This window comes from Macrobrachium rosenbergii, unplaced genomic scaffold (genome assembly GCF_040412425.1).
Source record: "Macrobrachium rosenbergii isolate ZJJX-2024 unplaced genomic scaffold, ASM4041242v1 13875, whole genome shotgun sequence".
Classification (NCBI taxonomy): Eukaryota; Metazoa; Arthropoda; class Malacostraca; order Decapoda; family Palaemonidae; genus Macrobrachium; species Macrobrachium rosenbergii.
In genome coordinates this window covers 4,876,376-4,896,337 of record NW_027100719.1, presented here as the reverse complement: position 1 = coordinate 4,896,337, position 19,962 = coordinate 4,876,376, and the positions used below count along the sequence as shown (strand labels likewise).

Here is a 19,962-nt window from a genome sequence, read left to right as displayed (position 1 = left end):
TTCATGTATCAATATTCATCAAATTGTTTCCATATACCTCACAATAATAATCTCATATAAATCATTCTCTTTTCACAATTGTACAAATGCTCAGCAAACAATAATTACATTATTACATGTATCCCTGTAGGGAGGTAGTGCCGTCTGTGCACCTCATGTCGAGCACTGTAGACATTACTAAAGGTTCTTTGCAGCGTCCCTTCGGCCCCTAGCTGCAACCCCTTTCATTCCTTTTACTGTACCTCCGTTCGTATTCTCTTTCTTCCATCTCTCTTTCCACCCTCCCCTGACAGTTGTTTCACGTCGCAACTGTGAAGGTTTCCTCGTGTTACACCTTTCTGGCCTTTTTGCTCTGTTTCCCTTTCAGCGCTGAATGACCTCATAGGTCCCATCGCTTGGCCTTTGGCCTAAATTTTAAATTCACTCCAAGAGAGCATAGGGATAAGGGAATCCATAATAAATGCTAACCGTGTCTCCTCTGCCATAGTTAGCGACGTGAACAGGAACAAGCTGTCAGTTACAAACCAGCACTTGTAATGTCGATCAATAATTATGGTTTAGAGAAGTACTATGGCGTGTTGCCGGTTCAAAGCAGGCATTGACCTGTTACCATTATTATTATTATTATTATTATTATTATTATTATTATTATTATTGCTGTTGTTGTTCAGAAGATGAACCCCATTCATATGGAGCCAGCCCACAGGGACCATCGACTTGAAATTGAAGCTTCCAAAGAATATGGTGTTCATTATGAAGAAGTAACAGCAGGTAAAGGGAAATGAAGAAAGTGGAGATCACTTATTAAAAAAAAAGAGATAAATAAATAAATAAATAAATAAATAAATAAATAAAAATGTAAGCAAATGATTAAGATACAAGGGGAATTATATGAGGGTAGTCATGCATTGCATCTTCGCTTGAAAAAGGGAACTAGGTACAACCACTGCATTTCAATGAAATCCCTCACTGTGATTCCATACCATTTCTCTCGACCGTTCCTCTGCCTTTTCTTCAGAGGCCCTCGCTTCGTCTCTTTTCCAGTACTCTCTTTGTTATCCCTTTTCCATCCTCTCTTTATCATGAGCGTGGATTTTTCCACTGTTTCATCTTCACCTAAAAGCTAATTGAAATTCATAGATTAAATATTTTTGTTTTCAATTTTTTTTCACTTTAGTTCTTACTTGGTTTGTATTCCAAAGACTTTCTCTTTATTTATTTTTGCGTAATAAACTGCTTGCTTATAATAAAAAGAAGAATTTATGGATAAAAATTAAGTAAAGAAATTAATTTTACTTTCTGTCTGTCTGTTTGTCTGTCTGTCTGTCTGTCACTCGACAGAACATGCGAATGCCCTATGGCGCGGCTAAACAAACAAAATGTTTCCATCAGATCAAACCGGAATATCATATTTCCTCCCATATGAGTTGTTTTGCAACATCAGTTTGTATTTCAATGGTTAACTTTAGACTTTTCCTTAACTTATCGTCACCTCTCCATCCCCTGAGTCTGTCTGCTTCTCTAGGCATCATCGTCTCGTACAGCTGAGTCGACGTTTCCGGAGCAGAAGTTCTGATATATGTAAATAAGGCTTTTCGGTCTCCTGCGACACTTTTGCCTCTTCTGGACTTTCATTTTTGGAGGAGGAATTGCGACTAACAGAAACAATTCAGGTCGAAGGAAGGTTCTTCTCAAACTTTTTTTTCTTTTTATTCTTGCCCTCGACGCATGTGTGTTTCTTAATTCTCTTTCTCTGAAGTCCATTGATGACGGGGCCTTTTTTATTGTTTTCTTTTCAAATTCTTGTAGCCTTTTTTTTTTTTCAAAGTTATATGATCTTATACATACATACATACATATACATACACACACACACACACACACACACACAATATATATATATATATATATATATATATATATATATATTATATATATATATATATATATTTTTATATGTTTCCTGGTGCAGGTGGATCTTATGACTCCACAATTATTACTTTACTCGAAAATGGCCTTGTAAGATACCCAGGACATATAAAACACAAACAAAAAAGAAGTACACGGAGCGGAGGGCTCTTCACTAGGGGAAGTGCGTGAAACACGTGGATATAAAAATAGTTATATTTGATAGCACACAAGGTCAAAAGGAAAATTAACTGAAAATACGGTAAATTACTGCCGTAGAAGTCCTCCCGAAGGGGGAGCTTGGGAATGCCAGGAACACGGACCAAGGATAATTCTGCTACAGGCGTCTTTCTGAAACGATATTTGGACCCACGTTACACATCTAATGCTGGAATTTGGGGATTGAATTACTCGGGGTGCACTGAAGGCGCCAAGGACTCCCGAGGCGTTACTTGTGACTCAGAGGAAAGAAGCTGTGAACACGTGGGCCTGGCTTGAACCAAGGAATATCAGGGAACACAAAGTTATAGGCCCAGAGATTAATAAATGCAAAAGGGCTAAGTAATCGTGACTAGCAACTCGTTTTGGGTACATTACCACATTTGTAGGGGCGCAGGGATGACGACGTCTTCTGCCGAGAAACACGTGTGGGAGCGTGGATAAATGGTAGCCTCCCTCTCAAGGTATTTCTTCAAATCGTAGATTGGGGCGGAAAAGGGCGCCCTTGGGATGATGAAAAGGCCGCCGTTTAATGTCAGCTCGCGTTTGGGAGACTTGCAATCCCCCTTGCAGTCTTCTAAGGCCACGTGGAATGGAACACGGGGCACACAGGGCGGCGATGGGATCCACGTGGCGGCGAGCGGAAGAGGAGGGCAGGGGCAACGGCCCGAGAGGCGTGACTGCTTGGCTTAAACTAGCGGGCGCGTGTGGGGAGGGCTGTCCTTCGCCCTGACCTTTTATTGCTTCTGGACTGGGGTAGGGGGCCGATGTCCTGACCCAGTGCACGCTGCTATCTCATAGAAAATGGTATTTTCATCTTTCTGTACCAAAGAAAACGGTGCAAAGCAGATTACTGGTCCCCAACAATTATATTTTCTCTGAGCCCTTATTTCCCCGACCTTCAAAGGTTCAAACCAACCCAAAGCAGGGAAGGAGAAGAGTTTCCTAGCTTATTTTGGCGCTACTCTTTACAGCTCCCCTGGCAAGATAATATTCACACCTATAAACGGGTGCGAATATTGACAAAAGCAAAAATGAGCGAAGAAAACGTTCGACTTTATTCTATCTTTTACTTTGCTACAACCTTTACTCTACTTTATTTGTAAAACTCTGATGCCACACTAATCAATAAACAAACTGAAGATTTACTTTAGAGCAGAGTGCAATTTAGAATATACAATAAAAGGGTAAACTTGCTTGCAAATTAATTATTGCTCAAATACTTCCTAAGTACTGTTTCTACCCATTCTTTATTCGATTTACTTTACTGGGGTAATAAGGCGCTCAAAAGAAAATAAACAAAGAACACTTCAAAATTTCAAAATAACAACAACAAAATAAAACATACAAGGCAGAATTTAAAAGGAAACAAATGTAAACCCACTGATTCCTTAATGCTATCCTGGAATTACAGGCATGCTATTACTTGTGCCTTGAAGAGGCGGCATTCGTGACAATACACTGTAGGTATTAAATAATATCCCCTTTACCAAAATTGTAATAATAGAATTCAATTCTTCTTTTCAATCGACCTCCACTTGTTCACAAGCTCGACGAGCATAACTAATATTTCCCACGAACGCTAATCTGAAGGGGCAAGAACTTGACAGCTGTGAGGCAAAGAGATTATTCGCGGGTTTTAACTCGCCAACTTAAATGACGCTAAATTTTTACGTCTGCAGCTTACAACTCGGGTGTAAGCTATAAATAGACTACTCGACGTATGAATGGGAGGATAAACAAATGAAGGGGAAAATGGACAGGGCTAACATTCTCCACATGAATACTAAAAAAAAAAGAAATGTAAATAAAAATAAAGGAAACTACACAGAACAACAACGAAGGATATTACTTCATACTAAAGGGCTTTTAATGATTAAAAAAAGCAACGTTAAAATTCATGGGCAGGAGTCTTGTGTCTCGAGATTCGTTAAAAAAAAAAAATGAGAAAAGATTAGATGCAAAAGTAAATAATATACGTAAAAAAAATAAAGGATAACAGAGTGAGGTATTTATGATTTACTTCTTTTTCTAACTTCCGTCGCCAACAGACGACGGTCAGAGCTAACTCTCAGCCCAAGGGCGGGGAAAAGAAACCCAAAGGGCGCGACCCCTTCAGGAAGAGCTGACACACCTGCCTTGTGCCCAAAGGACGGGCGTAAGGGCGTACTACTTCCACTCTGTCTCTCTTACTTCTTCAAAAAAAAAAATGATTTATGCATTTTAAAAGGGGATGATATCCCATATGTTAACTGCCGCTTGCGGTGATAAGTAAAAAGTGTGAAGGAAAGATCGATAGAGAAGGATGAGGGATAGAAATTCCAAGGAAAGGAAGAAGATAGCGGAAGGCCTTGACATCCTCTCCTGGATGAAAGGTGCCAAGACGTTCAAAGATGAAGAAGGGGCCCTATGCCAGGTTTGCACAGAAGGGCCAGAAGAGCTCAACTCCGGCTCCTTCCTCGGCGATGTGCGGGGCGAGGGCCGGCAGGGGTGTAGAGTAGGAAGTTCTCTTGTTTTGTATTTGTTCGATGGCATCGTTGAGGGTCGTAACCCCACGGCCTCGAACCATTTTGGGGGGGTCATTGTTTGGGTGACCAGCTCGGACTTGTAGGCCCAGTCTGCCCAGGTTTGATTGGCCTCCTTCACTAGCCCGCGCCAGCGCCTCCTCCAGCGTTCAGGGTTATCTCTCCTGTTCCTTGGCAATAGTCTGGCGTACGACCTCCCAATTTTCCTGCTCCTCGGCGGAGAGAGCCCTGTAGGCAATCAGGGCCTTCCTCCAAGGAACTTGCCCAACACCAGGGAGAGTTCGGCGGCACTCAGGGGCAGGCCTTTAACACTGTCTCGGCGCTGTCGAGCCACACCCGAGCGGGCTCGGCCTCCGTCCACTTTGGCATGGCCAATGCGATAGCCTGGCTGAAGGCACTCATTCCCTGGGGGCAGGTGGAGGAAGAGCCGAAGGGCCACTCTGTTGCAGCATTGCAGAGTTCATGGGCACGCTGCTTGTCCCTTTCTTCCCGCTCAGAAAGACTTCTCGTTTCTCCTGGGCTAGGGCATCTCTCTGCTGCGTCTCGTTTCTCCTGGGCTGAGGGTCTCTCCGCCTCCCGTTCTTTGTACTCTCTGCGTCTTCCCTGTCTCTCCTGAGCCAGCCTCTCTGCCTCTCGTTCCTGCCGTGCGGCTTCTGCCCAGGTCTCGTCTCTCCTGAGCCTGTCTTTCTGCTTCTACTTGTCTCTCCTGAGCCTGTCTTTCTGCCTGTATGGCGTCCATCCTCTCCTGTACCCAGTCTCTTAGTTCTCTCCCGGAAAGGCCGAGTTCCTTCCTGAGGACATGAAGAACTTGAAATCCAAGCGCTCTGCTGAGACCGTGTCGACATTTTGCAGGCGGGAGAGGACGCTAGTAACACACAGAATTAATTTCCCAGAGCTGTGGGAATCTTGGACACTTTTTCAAAGGACTATGATTGGTCTCCCGATTTACCGACAAAATGGGCTGAGTGGGGACGATAAGTTATAGCGTTGATTGGTCTCCTATTTACCGACGGAGCGGGCTGATTGGGGACGATGAATTAGCATATGATTGGTCTCCCCGATTTACCGACGGAGCGGGCTGATTGGGGACGATGAATTAAATGATTGGTCTCCCGGTTTACCGACGAGGCAGGCTGATTGGGGACGATGAGTTTAGCAATGATTGGTCTCCCGGTTTACCGACGAAACGGGCTGATTGGGGACGATGAATTAAATGATTGGTCTCCCGATTTACCGACGAAAGCGGGCTGATTGGGGACGATGAATTAGCAATGATTGGTCTCCCATTTACCGATGACAAAATGGGCTGATTGGGGACGATGAATTAGCAATGATTGGTCTCCCAAAGGTTTACCGACAAAGCGGGCTGATTGGGGACGATGAATTTAGCAATGATTGGTCTCCCAAACCGACGAAGCGGGCTGATTGGGGACGATGAATTAGCGATGATTGGTCTCCATTTTACCGACGAAGCGGGCTGATTGGGGACGATGAATTAGCGATGATTGGTCTCCTGATTTACCGACAAAATGGGCTGATTGGGGACGATAAGTTAGCAATGATTGGTCTCCGATTTACCGACGAAGCGGGCTGATTGGGGACGATGACTTAGCGATGATTGGTCTCCCGATTTACCGACGGAGCGGGCTGATTGGGGACGATGAATTAGCAATGATTGGTCTCCTATTTACCGACGAAGCGGGCTGATTGGGGACGATGAATTAGCGATGATTGGTCTCCATTTACCGACGAAGCGGGCTGATTGGGGACGATGAATTAGCAATGATTGGTCTCCCAAGGTAACGACAAACGGGCTTACTTGGGGACTAGATTGGGATATATATTTAGGTCTCCTGAATTACCGACAAAACGGGCTCACTTGGGGACTGAATGGAAAATGAATCGGTCTCACCAACGGACCGACGACACGGATTTATTGGGGACAAGAATAGAATATATAGGCGCCCGGGAATTTCCGCACAAACGACGTCTGATCAGCGAGGGCGCTAGTTTTAATGACTTATGGGAGAAGTGTTATTCTCAAGGACAATTAGGTGGGGGGGGCCATCCCACAATCACAACAGATAGGCAACACACGCAGCCGTAGTCACAGCACAAAACAAAACCACAGAAAAAACAGAACAATACAGAACATATAATGTCAGACCCCCAACAATGCAAAATTTGGTAGAGCGAAGCAAATCAAACAAACAAATGTTTTCCTAACTGGGCCACGGAATGGACGGTCAAGGCCGTCTGCGCCAAATGAATGAACGACGTAAACACGGTTGTTGACCCTTTTGACGTCCTGGGCGTATAATATACGCTTTCGCTCCTATTTCTAAAACGAGAGAGGGGGGGTAAAAATGCGTCAGCAATGCTAATCTGACTTTCGAACACGTGGTTGACGTCGAGGTCTCGCGCTTATATCTAATGATTCGGTTTCGAAATCACTCGTTTCTACAGGAGGAATATGCGCACTATTCCTTTAATGATTTATCACATGTATAACCTAATTGAATGGCATGCAAAGCCGCGTGCAAAGGCTTCCAAAGCTAAGTTTTCGGCGATTCTCTCTCGTTTTCCTCGGACATGCGCCCTACTATATAAAAAAAAATTCCTAGGACTAGTCACGTTTTCTACAGCGTCCTACGCTAAATAAACACAGTTTACTTACGCAGAATTTCCTTGGCCTGTTGCGCTGGCTTTTCAAAGGTTCGTAATCTGTCTCGTATCCAGCTTAGCTGAGCTAATTGCTGATTTCACAAATTGCAACACAAACAACAAAGGGGAAGAGGGGGGGGGATGCAATCATTACGAGAATCACTGGTCAGGTCGCCATTTTTATATGTTTCCTGGTGCAGGTGGATCTTATGACTCCACAGTTATTACTTTTACTCGAAAATGGCCTTGTAAGATACCCAGGACATATAAAACACAAACAAAAAAGAAGTACACGGAGCGGAGGGCTCTTCACTAGGGGAAGTGCGTGAAACACGTGGATATAAAAATAGTTATATTTGATAGCACACAAGGTCAAAAGGAAAATTAACTGAAAATACGGTAAATTACTGCCGTAGAAGTCCTCCCGAAGGGGGAGCTTGGGAATGCCAGGAACACGGACCAAGGATAATTCTGCTACAGGCGTCTTTCTGAAACGATATTTGGACCCACGTTACACATCTAATGCTGGAATTTGGGGATTGAATTACTCGGGGGTGCACTGAAGGCGCCAAGGACTCCCGAGGCGTTACTTTTTGACTCAGAGGAAAGAAGCTGTGAACACGTGGGCCTGGCTTGAACCAAGGAATATCAGGGAACACAAAGTTATAGGCCCAGAGATTAATAAATGCAAAAGGGCTAAGTAATCGTGACTAGCAACTCGTTTTGGGTACATTACCACATTTGTAGGGCGCAGGGATGACGACGTCTTCTGCCGAGAAACACGTGTGGGAGCGTGGATAAATGGTAGCCTCCTCTCAAGGTATTTCTTCAAATCGTAGATTGGGGCGGAAAAGGGCGCCCTTGGGATGATGAAAAGGCCGCCGTTTAATGTCAGCTCGCGTTTGGGAGACTTGCAATCCCCCTTGCAGTCTTCTAAGGCCACGTGGAATGGAACACGGGGCACACAGGGCGGCGATGGGATCCACGTGGCGGCGAGCGGAAGAGGAGGGCAGGGGCAACGGCCCCGAGAGGCGTGACTGCTCCTGGCCAAACTAGCGAGGCGCGTGTGGGAAGGGCTGCCTTCGCCTGACCTTTTATTGCTTCTGGACTGGGGTAGGGGGGCAGATGTCCTGACCCAGGGCACGCTGCTATCTCATAGAAAATGATTTTCATCTTTCTGTGTACCAAAGAAAACAGTGCAAAGCAGATTACTGTCCCCAAACAATTATATTTTCTCTGAGCCCTTATTTCCCCGACCTTCAAAGGTTCAAACCAACCCAAAGCAGGAAGGAGAAGAGTTTCCTAGCTTATTTTGGCGCTACTCTTTACAATATATATATATATATATATATATATATATATATATATATATATATATATATATATATATATATATATATATATATATATATATTTTGCAGTCGAGAATCATGCCATATTTATTTTTAAAATATTGAAGACGTATCTGTGATGTACAAGGATAAAACCAGCACGTGTAATAAATTAAAAATACTTTGGCCCAGGATGGCGCTTTTGCATGTTTCTCGACTGAAATATATATATATATAATATATATATATATATATATATATATATATATATATATATATATATAAGAACATATATATATATATATATATATATATATATATATATATCATATATTCATCTTTCATTCTAAGAGATGAGTTTTGCACCTGTTAAATCTAGAATGCATTAACTCCAGTGAACATGCGATAAGCATATATTATGGGTTAAGCTGAATCAGAGATCACCGAGGTGGTGAGATCCTGTAGAGAGAATAGGAATGAAATGGGTTTCTAAAAAAGTTTTATGGTTCGAGCCCTGAAGTGAAATGTGAGCGAGAAATATTGTCTTGATAGACGCATTTGCAAAATACCCATTCAAAAGCTTTGTGAAACACAATGAATTATTTGGATTTGTATACCTTAATATATCTTGGGGGGTGGGGGTGCAGTTCTGGTGCTATTAGATAATCCTCTTTTCATTAGGAGTAGAGAATAAGTAATATTAGAGTTAAGCCTTTCTGACTGGATAAGTATTCAACTAGAAGGAGGGGGTATTATCAGGAATAATAATACATTGCAAAAGGCTCCAGTCCATTTTGCTTTATTTCATTTGATTTTTTATAGAGCAATCCTTTACTTGATGTCAGGGAGGGAATGCTAATTAGACGTTCATGAATGCATGATCAATATTGCCAAATCTCAACTCTTTTGTTGTTTATGGTCCTGTGGTTCCTTCTTTGCCCACAGAAATGTGCAAACTCTGAGGATTATGCCGCTGGAATGAACTACATTTGATGACCGAAATTCAGAAACTGAGGGAATACTTTGTTCTCTTCTGGAAACTACCTACAGACTATTGGATCACACTACTGAAATTCGTTAGTGTGAGGGATTCAGAAATTGCATGAGGATAAAAATATGCTTATACTGTACAATTTGTCCTCAGATTCTTTGTAAACCACAGTGGCAGGTTAATGGAAAGTTTAGGTAAATACTGAAGTTGGTTGACTTAGATTTCACTCAAAAAGTGTTCTTGTCTTTCTTTCTTACTTTAAATCTCCAGCTAGAAACACAACAGGGCTCCGAAGGAAATCAGCCTGCAGAGAAAGACAAGACATAAAAGAAGGTGATAAGTAAATGAATCAATTCAAGGGACAGTGAATAGACTAACACTCCTGAATTAAGGAGACGTCTGCAGACAACAGGTCTGGCTTTTGCCCTCTGCTCAAACATTAGGAGGACAGAAGACTTAATAACTGAACTGGGCAAAGAACTCCCACATTTTAGTTGAAGCTAAAACAAAACTCCTGTAGTGAACTGGGTAGAATCAAACCTCATACCAGAAAACGACACACTGTTTGGAGCAGCCACCTGCTCAGCGTTGCAAGCAAAAAACAGCTATGAAGAAGAGTGCAGGGGATACTTGACGTTGTAGTACATTTTATGCAAAAACATTATAACCTCACTTTACGTTTATGCCACCAGTCAAAATTAGGAGTTAGCCTAAATAAACTTTGGCTGATGACATAGCACTGTCCAAGAGTTTGAGATGAGAGTCAGCACCAAAAATCACATGGAGAGCCGTTTCCCAACCAAGAAGAAGAAAAGAGTCAAAACACTAAGATATAATAGTTTCATCACGATACATCCGAAGTTATTTCCGCAAAATACCAACCTAACAGTTCTTTTAGATCTCATCCTAATACTACAGTTGGTAAATAGAGTCCAGGCAAATATTGTGCTTGGTTTTTGGAGATGTCATTATGTTAAGTTCATAACACATTTCACACACACACACACACACACACACACACACACACACACATATATATATATATATATATATATATATATATATATATATATATATATATATATATATATATATATATATATATTCATAAATGGCACACACACACATTACACATATATATATATATATATATATATATATATATATATATATATATATATATATGTGTGTGTGTGTGTGTGTGTTTGTGTGTTATGTGTGTGTTTAGAATAATTTATGTATGATAAAGGTGTATAGCAATCTAATATTTGCAAAAGCTCTGTGGGTTGTAAACTCAGACCCCACCAGAGAGTGCATACGGAAAAATCAATATACACTTTAAGGAGCCACGAATACGCACAGATATACATTCACGTTTACACAAACGCACAAATAAAATCGCCGAAATAATTTCTCAGTTATTTTCGACGCCCAAATACATCGTGAACATTTTCCAAAAGAAAACGACACCATGATGACCTAATCCCATGAGCTATATAAAAAATTTTATAGTGTTGATGATCACTGATGCCTGCGCCAAAAATGACATTTCTACTGAACATTATACAAAAATAGTCCAAATCCGGATTGACATTTACCATCAGATAACATTAACCCTCGGCCTATTGTTTATCTAATTCTGTTCCAAATGGTTGCTTGTTTTTAGTGTTTCATATGCTACCGCAGTCAAATACTTGTTTGTAAAATTTAGTTTCAAATGACAGATTTCTCACCAAATGCTACATCTGCATATTCTAAGCCTGAAACCTTTCAACAGTTATATTTCTCAAAAGGATTTTTATTGAAAAAATATAGGTACCTATAAACAGAGATATATACTATATATATATATATATATATATATATATATATATATATATATATATATATATATATATATATATATTTTTTAGATATAGATATATGATATAGATATAGATATATATATATATAAATTATATATATATATATATATATATATATATATATATATATATATATATATATATATATATATATATACATTTATATATATACATATATATATATATATATATATATATATATATATATATATATATATATATATATATATATATATATATATATTCTCCTATGTTACATTATGTTAGAGAAAACAGAAACAATGTCACCATTTCGAGCCTTATCCAAAAGGGGCGGTCATGTTTTTGATGTTAACCATTTATCCATTTTATGTCTGCTCGAAAATAAGTAGGAAAAAAATAGCAAGAACTCGAAATAATTATGAAAGAAAATTTTATACAAAAAATTAATATAAACTCATGTACACTCACCTTACAAGTAGTTGGGTTGTCATAGGTTGAAGCCCCTAACATGATGTCTGAAATTAAAAATTAATTAGTTCAATGGGACTGATATTTTGTCTAAATTTGTTTTTTGTTGTTGAAGTTTCACTTCTTTTTTTACTAAATTGACCATCACAATATTATTATCATTATTATTAATTTGTTTTTTTTTGTCTATCACAGTCATCCTATTCGACTTAGTGGTTTTTATAGTGTGGGGTTCCGGGTTGCATCCTGCTTCCTAAGGCGTCCATCGCTTTTTTCACTATGTGCGCTGTTTCTAATAGCACACTTTTCTGCATAAGTCCTGGAGCTACTTCGGCATCTACTTTTTCCAGATTCCGTTTCAGGGATCTTGGGATCGTGCTTAGTCTTCCTATGATTATGGGTACAATTTCCACTGGCATATTCCATATCCTTCTTATTTCGATTTTCAGGTCTTGATACTTAAAAATTTTTTCTCTTTCTTTCTCTTGGTATTGCCACATCAATGAGTGACACTTTCTTCTTGATTTTGTCAATCAACGTCACGTCTGGTCTATTGGCACGTATCACCCTATCTGTTCTGATACCATAGTTCCAGAGGATCTTTGCCTGATCGTTTTCTATCACTCCTTCAGGCTGTTGTTCGTACCAATTATTACTGCAAGCCAGCTGGTGTTTCTTGCACAGGCTCCAGTGGAAGGCTTTTGCTACTGAATCATACCTCTTTTTGTACTGGTTCTGTGCAAGCGCCGGGCATTCTCTTGCTATGTGGTTTATGGTCTCGTCTTTCATATTGCACTTCCTGCATATGGGTGAGATGTTATTTCCATCTATTGTTCTTTGGACATACCTGGTTCTTAGGGCCTGATCTTCTGCCACTGTTAGCATTTCTTCTGTTTTCTTATTGAGTTCTCCCATCGCTGGCCAGTTCTTTTGTTGTCTCAAAAAAACTGTTCGTGCATTGGTTTGTTGAGTCACTTCTCTGTTCTGTTTTTCATTCTCCTGTCCCAATATATTTGTGGGTCTTCGTCTACTTTTATCAGTCCTTTTTCCCATGCACTCCTTAGCCACTCGTCTTCACTGGTTTTCAGATATTATTATATAAAAAAAATGATAATCTCCGTAGGACTGACATATATTCATTTATTTATTGTCGTCACATAATTTGACCTCACTTTTATTAAAGTGGCCATCAGAGTCATTATTATTATTATCATTGCTGTATATCAGGTCCACAATAATATTCAATGGTACCTTGTTGATTTTATAAAGTTACAAAAAGTTTAAAAAAACTTTCGAACCCTGTCCTGGTTCATCTTCAAATAACTTTTATAAAATCAACAAGAATACCATTGAATATTATTGTGGACCTAAGAATAGAAGATATCCTGTTTATCTAAAGGGTTCTTCAAACTTTTCAGCCGTGACCAGGCGTAAAAATTTTTACTAACATCATTTATACTATAACATCAAATATACAGAAAAATATTGTACAAAATGACCAGAAATAGTCCAAAGAATACAAGGACAAAAAAACCTGAAATGCAATAACTATGTTAAAAAAGGCATTATAATCAGAATTATATACATGTTAATTATGTATATATATATATATATATATATAAATATATATATAAATATATATATATATATATATATATATATATATATAAATATATACATATATATATAATATATACATATATATATGCCATATATATATATATATATATATATATATATATATATATATATATATATATATATATATATATATATAATATATATATATATGTATGCATATATATATATATATATATATATATATATATATATATATATATATATATATATATATATATATATATATATATATATATATATATATATATATATAAATATATATAATATATATATTATATACTAATAATATAGTGTGCGTGGTGTGTATGCAAACATAGAAGTAATTTCCACTCATTGGCAATTTGGCTTGCTTGTTTGTTGTTATCCTGGACTAATTTGGCTTGCAGGAAGATAGGCGACACGCATACCAGTGGTGGCATCGAAAATTTCTTTCCTTTGACTTTAAACTCGGTTACGACTGAGAAAAGAAGCCTCACACATATGCGTGTTGTAAAAACAGTAGCAAAGAATGACACTCTCTTTACTCAAGTTGGGATAGTCCTTGAAAGGCTTTTCATTCTTAATGAGTTATTACTGGTTAGCCGGACTAGCTCTTCTTTCCTTACTAGGTGTTAAGTTTAATTCCACAAAATGAATCTGGGTTCCCAAATATAAACGGATCTTTTACCCATTATTTTTGTTTTAAATGGGTAATTTTTATTCTGGAAAATACTGCTAAAACAATATGGCTGACAGAGACTGGAAGGTGTAGGTCTATATGTTTTTTTATTGCATGCATTCTTGATTTAAAAGTTTTCCTCAATATGTTGTAAAAGTATTATTATTAAGATTAGTAAACAGGTTGGTTTTATTTTAATCCTTGTTGTCAAATCTTTAGTGATTTCTTAAATGCCTGTGCTTCCTCATTGTGTTTGAATATATCATTCTTTTTCCTTGTAGTTTTAGATTAAGTTCATTGAGCTTTGAGAAAATGTCTGTCATAAATATGATAGCTGAACTAAGACATTTCGTCCCATAAATAAGCTCTGCCATTGGAGACTTCTTTTCAAGAAAGGAATATATGTATCTCCATCCTTAATTCATATATCCTGGTTAGAACTCTTCCTTGAGATAGCCAGCTAACATTCAGTAAACACTACAACAAGTGTGACTGATCAGCTCCTGTTTCACTTCAAAGTTGTTCAAACAAACGGCTATTCAATGAACTTCCTTTTTTAAGATTGACAAGTTTTACAGCTTCATTTGAACATTTTTTTAACCTTGCAGGATTCCTTTTGCAGCCAAAGTTTCACGATGAATGAAACAATGACTCAAGTTACATAATTAACTGCAGCCTCTGATATCTTGCTCAAAACACGACTATTTTTTCCCTGTCATATTTGCTGCTCCATCTGTAGTGACGCCCTTGTAGTTTATTCCAGTTCAATTTATATTTTCCAGTTACACAGTCACTCAAAACTCTGAAGATTTTACCCTGTTGTGAGTAGGTAAGGTCAAGCAAACAATATGTTCCTCCAAGAAGTCATCTTCCCATGGATATTTGTCACATAAACCTGGGTGTTGCACAATTAGCTATATCAATATTTCATCCAGCTGGATAGTATATTTTTAACAGCCTGGGGGCATGAAACCAACTGGAATTCCAAATTTTCTGCAATATGCCGGAATCCTCTAGACACTGTTTTGTCACTGACAGGGACACATTTAATCTTATCTGCTGATTTCTCATCAAGCACTGTAGTTACTATATCTAATGTATCTGGAAGGATAAGTTTTTCACCATAAGTATATGGCACTTTTTATTTATTGCTATTATGCATAAGCATTCTAAATAAGAAGCCAGTTGCAATTTATCATTGTGAGTGGTTGATTTACTAACGATTTTCACCGATAAATTCAATTGTTCTTTTTTTCTTTGAAAAAATCTACTGATTTTCCACCTTAGTTCAACATGTTTCGATGCAAGGTGCCTCTTGAATTCTGAAGGCTTCATACTTTCATTTGCAATAACTTCATTGCATTTTACTAACACACTGTGGCCGAGGTTCTTGTTTATCTTTATCATACTTAATAAATACATACTGCAAGAATTCTTCACTATATTGCCTTAATCATAATTTCTTCTTGGCAGAAGGCTCAGTACAGGGCACAGGTGGCGATGATGCCTCGCCCATACCGGTACAAGACATAACAGGCTTCTCTGTCATTGAGTTCGTCTGTTTGTCTTTCTCTTTTGAACATATATTTTGGTGCCTGAATAGCAATGACACCCTTCTAATAACAAATCGATCCATTTGATACGAGTGTGGTTGCATGAACTGTTATATAACTACAGGAGACTTCCCAAAACTTAATGTAACTAATCATATTCTGTTTCAAATCTGGAAGTACGCGTCGCAGGCTCACAGCTTACACGTTCCATTCATGTTCGTCACCACACAGCCACTGCGTCACCCAGCACCTCTCTCTTGAAGCTCTCTCTCTTGAAAATAGAAGTTCTGATCATTATGATTAGACTCGGATATTCATAGGACTAGGTGAATAAATGTATAATTCATATTTATCATACTAAGAATGTACGTACATAAGTAATTTTTATATAATTTATGAATTTATTTTTGTGAGCCTGGAAAGTTTGGAGGACTTGATTACAGTAATGGGTCGCGACCCGTATTTTTTAGATTGTATGAATTCTAGAGAAGAAAAACCTAATTATTATTATTATTATTATTATTATTATTATTATTATTATTATTATTATTATTAGACTAATATACTATATCAATTAATCTGTATTTTTATTGTTGCATAGTTCAATCTGTTTTTACTAAAATGGCCTTTATGTCACTGTTATTATTATTATTATTAAAAATACTCATAGTAGCATGAACGGGTATCATTCAAGTATTTTTAAATATATGTAGGTATACATAACTCTGGATGTTTCTATTATTATTATTATTATTGTTTTTATTTTTATTGTTGCTGTTGTTTGTGTCGTTGATAGATAAACTATGGGAGAGCCTCCCCCCATCCCACAGGCCCGGAGTTACAGCAATTTAAAAAAGCACCTAAAAGTTCTTTAATTTTGCAGTATAATATGACAACATTCTTTCCTGTTTTGACGAAACATGAAAATATCTTTTTTTTTTTTTAGTTTTTGAGTTTGTCAGCCAAAGCGTCTCAGTTTTTGATACTCTATAACATATCAATGATTCAGCTGTCTGCGTTGTCACATTTGGCAACTAAATTTCCACGAAAGATGAACTAATTAGATGCTCTGAATAGTATGGAAATCTTTGAAGCCTATTTTCTCAGAAGGAGTGAAAATAGCTTACGCCAGTTCGTCAAACTAGGGACAAATTGTGCCCCTGGCTTCAGTCGCCTTTCAGTGAATGGTAAAGAGAGGATTACCCAACGACAATGAATAAATGAACTTTTTAGTTGTTATGTGATTTACCAGCTTCTACTGTACAAAGAAACTCATTTCAAAAATTGAGAAGCTTTAATATAAAATTTTTGCATCAGACAGCCCTTCTGTTTAATGAGATCTTCTTCCTCAAATCTTTAAATTTAGTTGAAGAAATTAATAAGTTTTTTTTTTTATTTAGTGAGATACTTTTAACTTCATGAAATCCTTATTGTGTTATACAGAAACTCCGTCTGTCTTCAGCTTATAGATGCAAATATATACAAATAAAAAAAGATTGAAATGATTTTGCTTTCTTTTGATATTTTTATTCGTAATATAATCTTAAGATTAAGAAAGAGAGCAACTTATAATATCAGCTTTCAACCCCAAGTATCATTGTGGCTGTAAGGTCAGGTTTCATCCTCTGTTTTCCCCCAGGAATTTTATCCTTTCCATGCTTTGTCTTGACATCTTTTCAGTGATACCTCTTTCTTTATTCCTTCCCTTATCCCCATTACCAATTATTTATTTATTTAGTTTCTAGTTCTTTATTTTGTTTTCGTGGTTTCTCGTTTTCTTTCAAGCCGTTGCTCTCATTTGTCAGTTCTTCCTTAATTAAATTCGTTTCTTCTTGGTTTCCATCTTCTTACTTGTTAATTATTTTCAGTAGTGTCTTCTCGAAGATCTGCATAAATTGGTTTTCAACATCAAATTACATGATTTCTATTTCTGTTTATACAGATGACAGGTTTATGTATGTATTTTAAGTTTATCGTTAGTAATGGTAATTTAATACTTTTTTATCAAATTTTGTTTTGCTCTCTGTCACCTTTTTTGATTCTGATTATTCTATCTTCTTTTCCACATGCTCCCCATTTCATCGGATTATCGCCTTTCTCCTCTGTATAGAGTGGGAGTAGAGATTGATAAATACAGAGTGACACCACAATCTCTTTGGGGTTTTAGGCCTAGTCTTCCCTGGTGCCACTCATCTTCCCGTTCTGTTGGCACTAAGGTAACCCTCTCTTACTCATCCGCTTCTCCTGGCGATGAATGCTGTGCTTTAACATTGCACCATGGGATATGGGGACGTATGAAAGGGTGTTGTAGCCATTTTTTCAGATTTTTCTCTATACAGAGCTTTCTGTTTTGCTGCCATGCCTTATTCTCTGGTCTGCATAAGTTTATACTTTCTTTTTTATGTTGGAAGAAGAGTGAACTATTTGGTAGGTTGTTTAATTTCGTTCATGTTTTGTGCTATTTCTGTTTACCAATACGTGATTCGTTTCTTTCTATACTTTTGTTTTCTATTCCCACTTCATGTGTGTACTCCTCATAAATGCCAGTTCATTACATTGCTTTTGCAGAATATGGAGAGTCGTCTCATTTTTAAGGGTATATTAGAAGAATTTTTTTTTATTATTAGTTAAATAACTTTATAAATGAATATCCAAAGGATATCCGGATGCACTTAGCAGACGTATACCAAACAAAATTATGTCAAGTATATATATTTTGTATAATAAGAAATTCATTTATAGTTACAGAAATTTTTAGATATTCCACCCAGTTATTTTTGAATACCATTTTCTTTCTTTCTTTCTTAAAATCTTCTGCTGAAGACCCTTATGGACAGAGTCAGCAGACTGTAAACACAGGGTCTCCAATGGGGACGCAGTCAGTAGAGAAAGACAAGCTCAAGGAAAAGGCGATAAACAGATAAATATGAGGGAACAGAAAATAAAACCGATAAACTTGATATTCAGGAGACGTCAGTTGAGAGCAGGAATCATTTATAATTACTCCCAAACCTATGGACGTCAAATATGAGTTATTACGATTATGAATGAATTTTCAGAGTTGGCATCGTGTGTGTATGTGTGTGTGTGCAAGGTGTAACAATATTTATAATGGCCCAGTGCCTCCTACCGATTTTATTCACTTTATATTTATTTTAAACATTTTTTTTATGAGTTCATATATATGGCGTCCTCTTTTGACTTCTGAGCAGCACCATGACCCTATCATTATTTGCACGTTTCAGCGAAACTTGGCGTTTTTTACATCTAAAACTGTCCTTATAGCAGTCTGATGTATAATCAGTGATTGGGACAATATTCTACATATGCGATTTTGCGGCAAACTTTTTAGTAACTAAGTTTCAGTGTCAGTCTTTGTGCTGACAGTTGGTGGAGTGCAGTGTCAAAGGTTTGACTAAAACTCAGGGTTTTTGTAGACCGAAAATCCTGTACATATATGTTGGTATGAGATGTTAGAAGAAGCGCCCCCTCTCTCTCTCTCTCTCTCTCTCTCTCTCTCTCTCTCATATTCCGGCGCAAATTCACTTGGATGTCTCTGCATCGCTGACTCAAGAAAGAGACAACCATGTGCCCCAGAATAATGCCAGCAGCGTATTATCAGGCCATGAAGACATAATTCATGAGTCCTGTCGCGACATCAGACCTCTTCGTTGCTCTGTTTGCAAATACAATGAAGTCAGGTGTCTTTACGATGCCCAACGCATGCCCTCTTCAGGAGCTTCTTTCCTTCAGAAGTCTCCTGAAGTGGCTGCCTGACATCCTTGGCTCTGTACCCTCCATCAGAGCATCTATGGTAGCCTGGCCTCTTCTGTACATGCTACGTGTTTTGTTCACTGTAACCTACGGTAGGCCTATTATAGTTTTTTCACTTGAGAGAAAAGTTATCCTAAACTGGAGGTCATTTTCATGGCTTCTCTCTTTTGGTCTTATTCAGGCTGAAGCCTCAAGATACAAGGTGGCTTTTGTTCTGGGAGGTTTAGGTGGCCTTGTGCCAGCTCTGAGTCTTACCCGCAGGCAGTCTGGTTATCTGCTTTTGAATGGGGTTCTAAGTGCTAACGCTACCTCCCTGGTATAGGCTACTCCATTATACATAACTACATAGTAACTGATGATTCAGTTCAAACTCGAGGAAGTAC

General features: G+C 38.0%; 1 protein-coding gene and 1 long non-coding RNA gene across 2 annotated transcripts in view; one reads left to right on the top strand and one right to left on the bottom strand.

Moving 5' to 3' along the window:
- Window positions 1-19,962, top strand: part of LOC136837895 (DE-cadherin-like) — a 385,893-nt gene that overhangs the window by 241,455 nt on the left and 124,476 nt on the right.
- Window positions 2,111-2,832, bottom strand: LOC136837855 (uncharacterized). Its single transcript, XR_010852797.1, has 2 exons — window positions 2,506-2,832; window positions 2,111-2,259 (listed from the first exon to the last, which is right to left on the bottom strand). It is a non-coding gene; the product is annotated as an uncharacterized lncRNA (long non-coding RNA).